Here is a 14982-nt window from a genome sequence, read left to right on the forward strand (position 1 = left end):
TTCTTACTTTATGTTCTCAGTTGTATATACTATATATTTGTTTTTACATCAAGCGATCCAGTTAGGCATATATAATTTATTAAAAAAAAAAACAGCTAGCTTGGATATAGGCCAATGAAAACTCAAATCATTTATACACTTTTTTTCACTGTCTGATTTATGTATACTTTGCCTAAGAAGCTCTGAACATAGTATTTACAAAATAAAATTTATGTAATTGTCTATTTTATATAAAAATTATAATGAAAATAATTCTGTGAGCACACTATGGATGTGTATTTTACTCCATACTTTGAAGTATAGATTATTTGGACTTTGGAACTTTAATTAGCAATTATCAAAAAGAATAAAGAAGGCAAGGGTACGTGCCCTACCAAATGTTTCCATAGAACCTGAGCAAATGCCACACTTTCCCACCAGATGGGTACCAAGGTATGCCTGAGGTAGAGAATGCCTCACTTACTGCCAGGGGCTGATGACTATCAACAGACATAATGACCACAAGCCTGAAATTACTCAAGTTAATGTCTTCAGAATCTTTTAGATTAAATTTAGAGGATGGAGGGACAAAACAGATGTTCTCTACCATAATTTGGGAGGCAGTGTGGCACAGCAGAAAGCACATTGGCCTTGGAGTTAGAGGACCTGAGTTCAAATCATCTCTGATGTGTGACCTTAAGCACACCACTTACTCTTCCTAGGCCTCAGTTTCCTCATTGGTAAAGCAATGGGGGTGGACTAGATAGGCTTTGAGGTCTCTTTAGGTTCTAAATACATGATCCTCTGACTCTTGGTTTACTTTAAGATCAAAAAGTAGATGAGTCTTTATGATCCTTTTTTTAACCTTGGAAAAGGTAAGGAAGGACAAGTGCAGGTTACAGGAGAATTCTAGCATCATGAACAATAATGGGGAAATTGGGAGAAGATCCACTTACCCGGGAGAATGATGATTTGGGATATGCTGAGTTTCAGGTAATAGTGAGACATCCAAATAGAAATATCCCTAAAAAAATATAGAGCAAAAGGCAGGTAAGGCTGGATAAAAACAGAGAGCTGCACACCTGTTTCTGATTTGTGGGATAATCTGTATCTTTTTGCCCTTTTACGGTAGAATATACTAGTGTTTCCCAGCTTACATGATTCTCTATAATTGCTTTTTACTTTGGTCCTCCCCAGAGGTTTTGGAAAGCTGGGTTACATTCCTCCTCTCGGCCCCAAATTTTGAAGACACCAAAAAATCACTTAGAGCCTTTTTTTTAGGCAGTTGAGGTTAAGTGATCTGCCCAGGGTCACACAGCCAGTAAGTGTTAAGTGTTTGGTCTGAGGTCAGATTTGAACTCAGGTCCTCCTGACTTCAGGCCAGTGCTCTATCCACTGCTGCCCCCACTTAGGGCTTATTGGGCATCTGCAAACGTACACTATGAGCATCATAATAAACGTAATATTTCATATGTTAAAGGTGACCTAACAGCACAATATCTGCTATGTAATAGATGCTTAGTAAGTATTATAAATATCTTATTGCATATATCCCATATTATAAATCATTATTCCAAATTCACAATTATCCCATCACATTATTAACTTCACGTTGATGTTAGGTGCAGTGGCAGGAAACCAATAGAAGGCATCACTTGTGAGGATGCTTTGATGGCTATATATTTAAATTACTTGCAGAATACAAGATGCGCATCATGATGATATATGCGTGCCTATCGCACATAAATCTTAAACCGTTAGAAATGCATACCTAGTAGCAGCAAAGCATAGCTAATAGATATAATATTAATTACCCTATCTATAGAGCAAACACATGTGAAATCATTAGAGTACAAAAAGCAAAACATAGCTAACAGACTGGTAGCTACATTGCATACATGAAACTAATGCATATACATGAACAGCAAAATCCACTCAGAAACATACAACTGACACATCAATGTGATTACATATTTAACAATATGTGATGTATGCATTACGTGGACAAGGATTAATGCCATCTAACCGCATATATAATAATTTCTTTTGCATCTCCTGTAACAGTATAAGTTGGCCTGGTCACAGGTTGGATGGTTCCAGCTCTTTTGTGATCTGCTGACCTTTTATGAATCTGTACATTAGCTGGTTGATGATTTAGGCTTATCATCATTGGCATAAAATCTATGGGCCTGCATTCCTAAATATGGATTTGCTGAAAGGTCAGGTTGATCAACAGTATTTTCAAGTACAATAATAATAGTAATAAGAATTGCATTTATATAGCACTTATCATGTGCTAGGTGCTTTACAATTATGTCATTTGATCCTTGCAACAACCCAGGAAGGTAGGTATTCTTATTATCCCCATTTTACAGAAGAGAAAACTCAGGCAAAGAGAGATTAAGTGACTTTCCCAAGGTCACCCAGCTACCAAGTGTCAGAAGTTGGATTTGAACTCACGTCTTCCTGCCTCCAAGCCCAATGTCCCTATTTATAGATTGTCTCTTTACCCTAGAGGTTCCAACAGATGAAACGGTAGGCAGGAAAGGAACTTCCTCTTGGTTCAGTCCTTCCCAATCTACTTCAGTACTTAGGTCTTTCTCAGTCTGAAGGAAAGTCATTGAGTTATAGTAATATTTTCCCCACTCAAAACTTTGTTTTCTGAGCTATTATTTGCCAATCTTTCTACCACTAGTAGATATCTCCTTCCTTCTATAGTTCACTTACCTAATAATACATCACTCTTTTCTTCTAGCTCATCAGGGTGTCTGACCAACTTCCCTACCTTTCTGGGGGCACCTCTTTATGATGCCCCCACCATTCTCCGGAGATATTCTGTAAAAAGGCAAGTGGCCTAGTCTCTCAGCTTCTTGGTATGGGGTAGACATCCATTGATCCACAAATTGTGTGTTCAATGAACACTAAGGTTTCTCAGCAAGTATCCTTAGGTTTATTTCCTTTGTCTTTGGTGGGATTTATCTTTTTCAGCTTTTTTTAATTATGAACTTAACAAACATCAATACATATAAACATTTCAATATATATAGAAAAAAATTATACATGAAACTGGACTTCTGTTACATAGTTTGGTTTAAATACATATTATTTTTAATATTGTGGTAACAAAAATGAATGGCATATGTCTCTCTACTGAATTTCTTTTTTCTGTGTTCTTAATCTTTTTGATACATTTTTCTTTCTTTCTTATTTGAGCCAGAAGGCAAACTTGAGTCACACCTGGGAGCTCTTAAAGGGAAAAATACTGTCTACAAGAAAATGGAGAGAAAGGAGCAGAGATTACAAGAGCTGAGCACTGTGGGGAGACTGCAGCCCTGCTCAGGACTAATGAGCCTTTTGACCTAGAAGGAATATAATGATTCTTGGGTACACGTAGTGCTTTTCTCTATTTTATGGAGTTTATGTCAGGGAAAAAGTAATTAAAGTGATCTGTTTTAGGCTGGAAATATAATGAATAACACAGTCCCTACTCTCAGGGAGCTTTCAATCTAGCGCGAAGGAAGAGACCCAAATACAAAGACATAAAAATACAAATCAAAATGTGGTGAAGAGTATCAGAGGGCTCGGAACAAAGTATCATGAGAAATTAAAGCAGGAGGGAAATTAAGACTTCAGGAGTTGGGGGCAGGGGGAGAAAGGGTTTTGGGGACTGGGATGCAAACAAGCATTCAGGGAACGCTTCATGGAGGAGGCAGCTCTTGAACTGGACCTTAAAAAAAGGAAGGACCTCCAACCAAGGGTACATTTGGATGGTGTTTGGTAAATGTGTTTGTTGAAAAGATATGTGGGGGTAACACTGAGTATAGAAAGGTGAATGAGAATTCAGGTCCCAAGATGACCGTAGTTTGGCCATAAAATGTTAGTGCAGTCTTGGAAGGAAAGTAGTTTAAGTTACTGTTAGAGTAATTATGAGCTCAGAGCTAATGTAAATAGCAACTGTTTCTGTTTTGGCTGGAAACCCTGAGGGTCTGCCTCTCCCTGATTGATTTTTTGTTTTTTAATTAGGAAAAAGAGGCCATTCTTTGCTTCATTTCTTATCTATCCTTAATCACTGATTGGGCATTGCCTCAGACAAACTGAGACCTGGGAAAGACCTTAACTTAAAAAGGCCAAGGTCTCCCACTGCATCCTGGGCCATCTCTAGTTGTCCTGGTCTATATATATTGCCTCTGGACCTAGATGGGTCTGGAGGAGAAAGTGAGGCTGGTGACTTTGCACAGCCCTCCCTCACTTAAATCCAATTCACTTGCAAGTCATGGTATCACCTTCCTGATGTCATGGTCCTCTTTGAGAACAAAGGACAAACAACAGCAGTCTCTATCTCTGCTATTGTAACAATCCTTTCCCCCAAATAGAAGTCCTCTGTTGCAACAAACAAGGTCAAATAAAACAGGTCCACACATTGGCCAGGTCTAAAAATGTATGTTTCATTCACTTCCTCTACTACAATACCTCTCTGCCATGAGGTGAGAGGCAAGCTTTATTATAGGATCATAGATTAAAAGCTAGAAGGGACCTATATGCTATTGAATCCAACTTTTTCCCAATTTACAGATGAGGAAACTAAGCACAGAGACCTTAAGTGACTTGTCCAGGGTCACACATGGTAAGTTTTAGGGGTGGAATTTGAATTTGCCTTACTGACTCCAAGTTCAGGACTCTACCCACTATGCAACACGGCCCTTCATCAGTCTTCTGAAGTCATGATTAGCCACTTTATCAGTTAAAGTCCTGAGGGATCCCAAAGTTATTTTCCCTTACATTATTGTGATTATTGTATAAATTGTTCTCCTGGTCCTACTTATTTAACTCTGCAACGGTTTGTGTAAGTCTCAGATTTCTCTCTTTTGTAATTTCTTAACAGCATAGTAGTATTTCACTACATTCATAAACCATAATTTGTTCAATCAATCCCCAGCTGATGGGATACCCACTTGGTTTTGAGTTCTTTGCTACCACATACACACAAAAATCCTGCTATAAATACTTTTTCCTTTTCACTCTATACAGCTAATAGTGCTATTGCTAGATCAAAGAATAGGCAATGATTAGTGTCTGTCTGGGTATAGTTTGAAATAGTTTTCCATAATAGTTGGACCAATTCACAGATCTACTAACTGTTAGGTGGTACAGTGGATAGAGCATGTGTCTATCTTCTAATAACTGCCATTTTCTCTTTTGTCATCTTTGCTAATCTTATAAGTATGAAGTAGAACTTCAAGTTGTTTTCATTTACATTCCTCTTATTATTGGTTGGAGAATTTTTTCATAAGGTTGTATTTAGCTTGGATTTCTTCATTTGAAAACTACTACTTTGTGACTTTTGATTACTTATCTATTGAGGAATGGTTTTTATATGTTTCTTATCAATTCCCTATATACCTTGGATATATGGTTATCATTTGCTACAAAGCTATTTTCTTATTTGCCTATTTCCCTTCTGATTCTAATCATTTTTATTTCACTTGTGGAAAAGGTTTTCAATTTTGTGGAATGGAAATTGTCCATTGCACAACTACTGTGATCACTTCTCATCTTTATTTTAGTTAAGAATTCTTCCCCATCAACAATTATGTTAGATTTCATCAGAATTTTCTAGGATTTGGACAGATGAGAGCAAGGTACCCACTACTGAACAGTGTGTTGATGGTTGCTGCCCATGGATTGGAAATGGAGAAAGGAGACATTGAAGGCTATTGCCCTGCAAGCAGAATTCAGTGAGTGCCTAATGAGATTTCTTTGTGAAGCCATTCATGGACTTGTAGTAGCAGAGAGGACCTTTCTGAGGGAAGCAATAGTGGAGAGTAGTTGAACCCAGATGTGTGACATGGAAATGATCTGAGCCAAACTTGCAGCTGCTAGTTTGAATGGAATCCTGTTGCCCGCAGCCAGATTGTACACTGAATGGAGAGGCGTGAAATAACTTGTGACATGGGCCAGGCGGAGCAGAATTACTGACTCAGTTTATTCATCTGAGGGTACAGGATATATAGAGAAAATCTAGCCTAACTTCAAAGAGTCCTCCCTGTGAGATACTCCCCAGAACATCTGCTGAGGATGTGACAACATGAATTTCCTCGTTATCAGGGTTCCTAGATTGGGTTGTATTTTCCAAGGTTTTTCCAAGTGCCTTGGTGCCACCCGCATAGAGGAGTGAATGTGTAAATCTAAGGTTCAAAGAGTGAGAAGGAATGTCTCAGGGACCTCCTAATCAGGAAGGGATTGGAGTGCCATACCACTTAATCATTGAGCCCTTTCAGGTAAAAGCCTGGGCAGAGGTCAAACTCTGCCTTGGATCTTAAACCTTTATCAGACTCTTAAGATCGGCCCTCAATAATTGCCTCCCTTTTTTGAATTAGCAAGCAGCTTGAGGTGATGAACATCCGTTCCCAACACTGTGATCCTTGATTTAATTAAGGTAACAATACAGGGGATAATAACACTGCCCAAGAAAATGCATGAAGTAACAAGGCAGGTAAATTCTTAAATATATTGATCACACTTAATTTCTCTAAGATCTCTACAGCCAGATTTTTTGGGTTAATCCCTGGGGAGTGACTATCTGCAATCACCTGGGTGGTATTTAGAATTGTGCCAGGCCCCCAGTAGGCAGGCACTTGTCTTGTCTCAGGAGATATTAGGATCTAAAGCATCATAGGGTAGCAGGATAATGTAAATATATGAATATCTGTAATCACATTGCAATAGCAACCTTGTTTTCAAGGGTTCTAACTTATCTGCTAAATACAATACTGATTGTTCTAATAAATTGACTATACAATGTATCAATAGCTTCTTGTGCATTAAGTACTAAACATATTTTTTGCTGTCATATACAAATTATGCAGTTTAGATTTCAGATTGTAGCATAATAGATGAAACAGCAGTAGATACAAAAAAGAAGCAACAATGATTAAACCAATAATAAGGAGACAAATAAATTGTTTTGATTGACTTAAGGAGGAAATGATAATTTTAGGAACACGTTTACCAGAGTTCTGGAACTATTCATGTGTAATATTAGTAGGGAAAATAACAAATGATTATTGTTTTACCAAAAGTACAATATAGTCATTATGATCAATACATTGTTTGAGAGTACAATCGATACAAGTATCATATCAATTCAAAAATAGTATTAGATTGAATAAAATTTACATATCCAATAGATAAACTGGTATTAACAAATGATGTAACAAGGAACAGACATGATTCAATATTGTTGCTAAATTTTAAAAAACATATAGGTGTCCTGGATGCTAGAGATCTGAGGGCAATTGTAATCTTGACTTTATCCTGGAGATAGGGATCTTCTTGTCTTCCGAATATACAGGTGTTATTAGTGTATGTATAGTCCCAATTAGTCCATATATGTGAGAGATTGCATCTAGGGTGGAAAAGGAAAAATAAGTCCAGTGCTGAGCAGTCTGTACATTACACACTTGAGCAGAAAGTAAAGCTACTATTGTTAAAAATACTAGTTCAGGAGTTTTCCATCACTTGATGAGAGGGAGCTTTCACTGGACCCCATGTGGGAAGGCAACTTGTCGCAGTAGATTGGCTCCTTCTGCGCTTTCCCAGAATCCTCATACTTTGCATTCGAGCTGTGAGTTGTTATACATGCTCTGACATCTTTCTCCAGTATCTGGACAGGTCTATCAAAGTTTTCTGAAAAATCATATGCACACCCGCATCCCCTCGCTAGTAATGGATCCAGTAATGGATCTGGGCCTCTGGATGTTTTTAGGCTGGAGTGTACTCATCTTTGTTAATGTTTAGAAAATTAATAGCCAATTATAAAAATTAATAGCTAATTGTCAAAATTTAATAACCAATTATCAATGAGGGGTAATAGCCCAGATTCCCCCTTTTTTGTTTAAAAATAATAATTTTAATATCTTTGTTTTTAATTATATAAAATGTTTGTGATCAGAGAAATGTTATAAAAAGCATAAAAGACAGAAAATGTTTTGCTAATGCAAGCTCCTCAGGAGCATTATCTGTTTTAATTCTTTAAGTACACTCATAACTGTGAAGGCTTGTAAAATATGATTGATCACATATTTAATTGTACCACTTGTTTGTAAAGTGGCAAAAATGAAAGAAAAAGTATCCATTATAACATGAATATAAGAAAGCTTTTCAAAAGAAGGCATATAGGTTACATCCAATTGTCAAATATGTTTGGGAGAAAAGCCTCTTGATACATTTGAAACAGGCTGTTAATTAAAAAATAATCATTATTCTTTATACTATGTTTCTAATACTGTAGGAGTTTATTTATTCAAAAATAGTCACAAAATGTTTTCTTCTCTACAGTTAAGGTTGTTGTATTGGCAGAATATAGTTAATAAAAGGCTCAATAAAAGCTTAATAAAAGTTAAGTGGCAGCATTGTAGTTAAGAATCAATAATGGCATTGCTTTCAATATATAATTGTGTATTAGTAATATATTTTAACTTTGCAGTCTCTATATTCTGAGAGACATAAACAGATTACTTGTTATCAGAAACAACATTAATAGGCTCATAATATCCTGCTATACCTGTACTTAACACATTGGTGAATGTCATGGGTGCTGAAGGAATAGGGTTAAATCTAACAATCTTTTTGAAATACTTATGAATAATTAGTAAAAAAGGTTAATATCTTAAGAAATGGTAATTATCAATATCAATATGACCAGAAAAAATAGTAATAGCAATTTGCCAATTCTTTAAGAGGAAACAAGAGTACCTATTTGTCTTTTATTATAAGGTTGATTAATAACAGAAAGTAAATTTCCTGTAAGTTAAAAATTGTAGGGGACACTGGAGTACTAAGAATAGCACCTGGTACCTCTTCATTTAAAAAAATATGGGTGAGTTGAGCTTCAGGAATTTTTCTGTTTGACTAAATAAAGATCCTTTTTTGCTTCAGGAGTTAATGTCCTAGGGGAATTTAGATTAGAATCTTCTATATAAATGTAAAAAAAGAAATTAGCCAGTTGTTCTGTAGTAATTTTTGGAGTGGTGGTAGAAACCAATTAATATCTCCTAAAAGTTTTTGAAAATCTATGAAGTGCTTTTATAGAATTAAAGCATAAGTGTACCTTTTGTGGCTTTACTGTTGTTTCAGTGACAATATGACCTAGGTAGGAAAATGGAGATTTTTCTTAAACTTTTTCTTGGGCTATAATAAGCCCATATTCTTGTAAAGCTAATTGAGGCTGAGGAAATAAATGTGTGAGTTTTCAGTGGAACAGCTATAAAGTATGTCACTATATAGTGTGTTATTTTTGCATTGAGAATTTTTTTCCTAATTGGTTGTATAGCTTTATTAACAAAATTTTCACACATTGTAGGGCTGTTTTTCATGCCTTGAGGAAGGACTTTCTGTTGGAACCTGGTTGCAGGGTGTTCTGTGTTAACACTGGGTATTGTAAAAGCAAAGCAACATTTGTCAGCTTCTTGGAGTGGAATAGTAAAAAAAGCAATCTTTTAAATCAATAACTATCAAAGTCTAGGAAACAGAATTCATAATGGGTGAAGGGAGACTTCATTAATAGCTCAGAGGTCGTGAAGCATCCTCTATTTCGCTGACTTCATTTTGATAACAAAAACAGGTGAATTCCAAGGATTTGTAAAGAATTCTATATGTCCTTTTAAAAGTCTTGTTCAACTAATTGGTTTACTGCAAAAAGCTTCCTTTTTGTCAAAAGCCACTGTTTCACCCAAACTAACAGCTCCCCTTAGATGTAAAATATCTTGTCCCCACAAATTAAAGGGAATTAATTGAGTTTCAGCTATCTATTATTCTACTTAGTTTAAATTCATCTTAAAATAATTGATTAGTGGTGATCTACTAGGCAGGCTAAAGCTAATTAATATCTTTAAGAGTTTTTAAAGAATCTTTCCTGTTTTGTAATATTTTGGGGGTCTAATTAAGGGCTGTGAAACAATATGTCCAAAGTAAGCAAAGGGTGATTTCTTTTGTGCCTTATCAAGAGTAATTATAAATCTTTGAGACTGAAGAGCTTGTTAAAGCTCACATATTAATAAGGAAAGTTTGCCAGTAATAGAACAACTGCAAAATTTATCATCCATATAATAAATTATTTTTGTCTGGGAATATTTCTGCCTAACAAGTTTAAAAGTGGTATGAACAAAATTTTTGCACATGGTAGAAAACATTCCTTCTTAAAGGAACATAATAGGAAAGCTTCAAATACTGATTTAATGGAGACAACTATACTGAAATTCAAACTCAAAACAAAATTAGTCCTAAGAGTGTTTTACCTCAAACAGCAAGTTTCACTAATCATGGCTTAAAGCCAGGTACAGTTAATTTTACTCCCATGGAGTTGTAATAAGTAACAAAGATTTAGTAGGACTCACATATAAGAGATTTCACTTAACATCTTTCTTTCTCAAATTTAAACTTGTTCTGGTAAAAAAGCCAATTATTAGAAATCATTTCTATCTATTGTACATGCAGTTGCAACTTCTCAGCAAGTTAAGTTCATTGTTTAGGAACTGCATAATCCTAACAAGTTCTCTCTCTCTCTCTCTCTCTCTCTCTCTCTCTCTCTCTCTCTCTCTCTCTCTCTCTCTCTTTTTTCTTTTTTGATTCAGGGCAGATGTCCTTGCCCACAACAGATAGTTTCCAGGAGCCCTGGCAAATTTACAAAGCAGAGAGAATTGCCTTGTGCCCCTTCTTTTCACTCATAAGTAATTAAAAATTCTAGGTTTTAACATTCAAACAGTAATTTCAAATAACTTAATTAACAATCTGGTAATTTTCATAAGTGATAGTCAAATTGTTTTAACTATAAGCTGTTCTTTGATTACAGGTAAAGATGGAAATACCTGACTTTCTAATTGACAGTTATAAAACATTATGAAACCAAATTAACTGGACTTGATAAAATAATTTAGCTGGTTTTTACACAGCTTTCCCACTGTCTTTCAGTCTTTTTTAATTCACATTTTAAATAACATCTAAATTATTAAAAATTGTTTGACATAGCACAAAACAATACAAAAGTTTACCAATTTGTAAAGATACCAGATTTTTAAAATTTGAAACAAGCATATTACTAATTTGAATGAGCTAAATTATCTTTGCGTTCCAAATACATAAAAAACTTTGCTTTATGAACTGAGGGGGTGCACCCTCCTTTTTACTATTCTCATTCTGTCTCTCACACCCCAACTTGGCCAGGGTTGGAATGGAGAGAAAGGAAGAGAATATTTTCCAACAACTTATCTTTGATAATCTTTCAATTTTACATCCAAAAGCTTTGGCCAGAGCTTTAGAATGCAAACAAGAAAGAGAATTTTCTTCCTAATAACTCTTCAAAAGTTTTCAAATCATTTATTCTCAAATCTTCCGTTCATGCTATTAATGCAGACAGACTATGCTATTCTTTCTACCCCTATTTCTCTCATTATTGCATGCTTAAACTTTCTTGTCTTTTATCAATCATATAATGTAAATAATAAAATATTTTTTCTCTCCATCTCACCCCCATCCACCTGCTCTTGGGAGGTGGCTGGTAGGAGGGAGGGGGAAGGAGAAAGCTAGCTAGCTGCAAAAGGTTTCAGATTATGCACATACACACAGACACTCACATAGAACAGATAACATAATGACAGGAAGACTAGTCAGAAATCCCTTATACAAATCAGACAACTCCTTTGGAGAATGAGCTTTCTCCAGTTCTGTTGTTTAAGAGAAAGGGAATACACCTTTCACCTCATCCTCTTCTGCAATTCTAAGCTTCTCGTCAAATAGTCTATTCCTCTCTTCTTCCTCTGTTCCCGCCCCCGCATTTACCCTGGGCACTTTTGTTACTAATGGGGCTTTCTCTGGAGGAGTGAGATATATTTTTAGCATGTTCCAAAATTCCTGTAGCTGACTATTTGTAATAAATAAACCCCTTTCTGTCACTATTTCCTTGAAAAGTTTTAGATAGCATTCTTTGTCTATGATTCCGCTCTGTGTTTGACCCATACTTTTGATCCCAGGCATGCCTCCCAAAACTGAAAGTAAGTGTGTGTGGCCTTTCCAAAGCAACACTATATCTTATGCTCTGAGTACCGAGACTGTTTCTAAACTTTTTTTTAAATCACTTTCTTGTAATTTATAATCTCCCACGTAAGCCTGGTGATTCTTTCTCCCCCCTCTTAGTCCTAATATTTCTAAGGGGAAACCTGTAATGACCCTCATTCCTTTTTACCTTAGTACCGTGGCGTCGAGCCACTTCAGGACCTTGTTTCCTGGCATAGTGACCAGCAAGGGTTTCTTCCTCCGGAGCTTTTTTCAAGGAACCGTCCTCCCTCTGACTTTTTGTCAGTGTTCGGCGGCTCCAGTTGTTGCCCACAACCAGATTGTACACTGAATGGAGAGGCGTGAAATAACTTGTGACATGGGCCAGGCGGAGCAGAATTACTGACTCAGTTTATTCATCTGAGAAAATCTAGCCTAACTTCAAAGAGTCCTCCCCGCGAGATACTCCCAGAACATCTGCTGAGGATGTGACAACATGAATTTCCTCGTTACCAGGGTTCCTAGATTGGGTTGTATTTTCCAAGGTTTTTCCAGGCGCCTTGATGCCACCTGCATAGAGGAGTGAATGTGTAAATCTAAGGTTCAAAGAGTGAGAAGGAATGTCTCAGGGACCTCCTAATCAGGAAGGGATTGGAGAACCATACCACTTAATCATTGAGCCCTTTCAGGTAAAAGCCTGGGCAGAGGTCAAACTCTGCCTTGGATCTTAAACCCTTATCAGACTCTTAAGATCGGCCCTCAACAGAATCCTACTTCACTATGATTGACCTTCCCTGTTTCCTCAGAGTTCATGATGAAGAAATCTTCACTAGGTTACCCAGCTTTTTCTTTCTGTTCCCCAATGCTCACCCCTCTGAGTCCAGCTAGGAGGAAGGGTGGGATAGAAAAGGCAATGTAACACTATTGCAATTTGTTTGAAAGCTTTGACTTTACTGCATATTTGAGTTTTTAGAGCAGCACAGTGCCAACTGGTGGCAAAACAACATACTACATTCCTTCCTTTTGTTAAATTGATCATATGACAGCTTACTGCTTTCTGTAAAAAGCAGGAGTCAAGGGTGAAAGGGTGAGTGAATGCACTATTACAGTCACTTCTATTACTTCTCAGACCACTACACCTGTCATGACCTTGAGAAATCACCCAGACTTTTCTTCTCCATTCCATAGTCCTGTCACAAAATCATGATGATTCTCCATTTGAAATACCCCTTTCACTCATTTCTGAATTTATCCTGCCACCATGCTGTCATATCCAGACTGCTGTGACACTTTCCTTCCTAACTGATTTGTCTCCAACCTGTCTTAGTTCCAGTTCATACTGAACATTGCTACCAAATTAATCTTCCTAAAGCATTGTTTTCTTCATTGCCAAGTCAAGCCCAAATTCCTCAACTTACCATGTAAAAACATAATCTGGTACAATTTACCTATTGAACCTTATCTACTGGTACTACTACCATGTACCTGATACTCCAGCCAGAACCCTCTTTTCTTGCCCTGTGATCCTTCCAGCCTCCATACCTTTGCTCACACTCTTCTCCTTCCTGACATGTGAGTCTCTATCATTCAAGTGTTATTAATCCTTCGTATCCTCTTTCTCCTTTATGAGTGTCGCCGTATAGGGGGAGGGAGGAACAATTGGACGTGCTAAAGTGAAACAACTCAATCCTTTGGTAAACCTAGCACTCAGGTTTATGCCACTATCCTGGGATTTAGGACCTCCCAAAAAAGGAGGGGAACCCTCAGAATCACTTAAAAGAATTAGAGAACCTGGGTTCAAACTCAGTCTCTGTACATACTACCTGTATGATGTTGGAAAAGTCACTCTACCTCAATTTCTCAATCTGTAAACAAGAGTATTAGGGTCAGCTAGGTGGCGCAGTAGATAGAGCTCTGGCCTTGGAGTCAGGAGGACCTGAGTTCAAATCCAACCTCAGACACTTGACACTTACTAGCTGTGTGACCCTGGGCAAGTCACTTAACCCTGATTGCCTCAACAACAACAAAAAAAGAGAGACAGAGTATTGTCCTATATGGCTCAGAGGTCCCTTCCAGCTCTTATCTGCATTATCCTATGATCTATTATGAAGTCTCACATTCTCAGTGAAGTTTTCACTGATGATTCTAGATAATACTGATCTGCTTTCTTTCTAACTATCTATGCCACATATTTGTATTTTAGATTTTGGCATTTTGTTATATAGCATCTTATGCTGTTCTAAATTGTTTTACATTTGCAAGTCTTATTTCACCAACAATTTTGTAAGTTCCTTGAGGGCAGGGATATATACAAATACACTTGTGGTGTACTGGACAATATCTAGCACAGTGCTATACAACAATAAGTCACTCAGTATATACTTGTGGAATCCAATTGAAATGTTTTTATTCTTCCTTATTAATGGGGATATGGAATATAAAAATGGATAAAGCCTCTATATTTTCAGAAGAAATTAAGAATCATTACTCTACCTTGATAAGAAAGACTCAGAAATAATTTAATCCAATATGTGTGCTACAGCTACCCAAAAATAGCACTCAGAGATTTCCTAGGTATAAAGTGAAAGATTTATTGTGTTCTCGGGAGAAGCGGGCATCTGCTTTGTCTGGCAGTCTCAGCAAAGCAAGGCAAGGCACAAAGGCCAGGACAAAGGTTATGTAGACCTAACACAGAGATACCCACCCACCACTGGCTTTGAATTCCCATTGGACAGGAATTTCAGCCTTACAACCTAAAACTCAAAAATCTACCCCAGAAACAAGGAATCTCATTATAATACTACCAATCCTAGCTATTTTATCCTTTTTAGTAATTAGCCATTACCTAATGCTGATGTAACAATACAAATCATGTGTTTTCTAGGAACCTGAAACTTAGGCCTACTGAGGCTAGTGTAACCAACCTTGAGTTAGTAACAGTCTAAGAAATTGCTA

The 14982-nt window shown here is 36.8% G+C and overlaps 1 long non-coding RNA gene across 1 annotated transcript; it reads right to left on the bottom strand.

The window, feature by feature from the left end:
- Nucleotides 1–7135: 7135 nt before the first annotated feature.
- Nucleotides 7136–12304, bottom strand: LOC144457872 (uncharacterized). Its single transcript, XR_013487462.1, has 2 exons — nt 12218–12304; nt 7136–7384 (listed from the first exon to the last, which is right to left on the bottom strand). It is a non-coding gene; the product is annotated as an uncharacterized LOC144457872 (long non-coding RNA).
- Between the last annotated feature and the right edge of the window lie 2678 nt (nt 12305–14982).

The sequence above is a fragment of the Phascolarctos cinereus genome, unplaced genomic scaffold (assembly GCF_003287225.1).
Source record: "Phascolarctos cinereus isolate Bilbo 61053 unplaced genomic scaffold, phaCin_HiC Scaffold_1;HRSCAF=81, whole genome shotgun sequence".
Lineage (NCBI taxonomy): Eukaryota > Metazoa > Chordata > Mammalia > Diprotodontia > Phascolarctidae > Phascolarctos > Phascolarctos cinereus.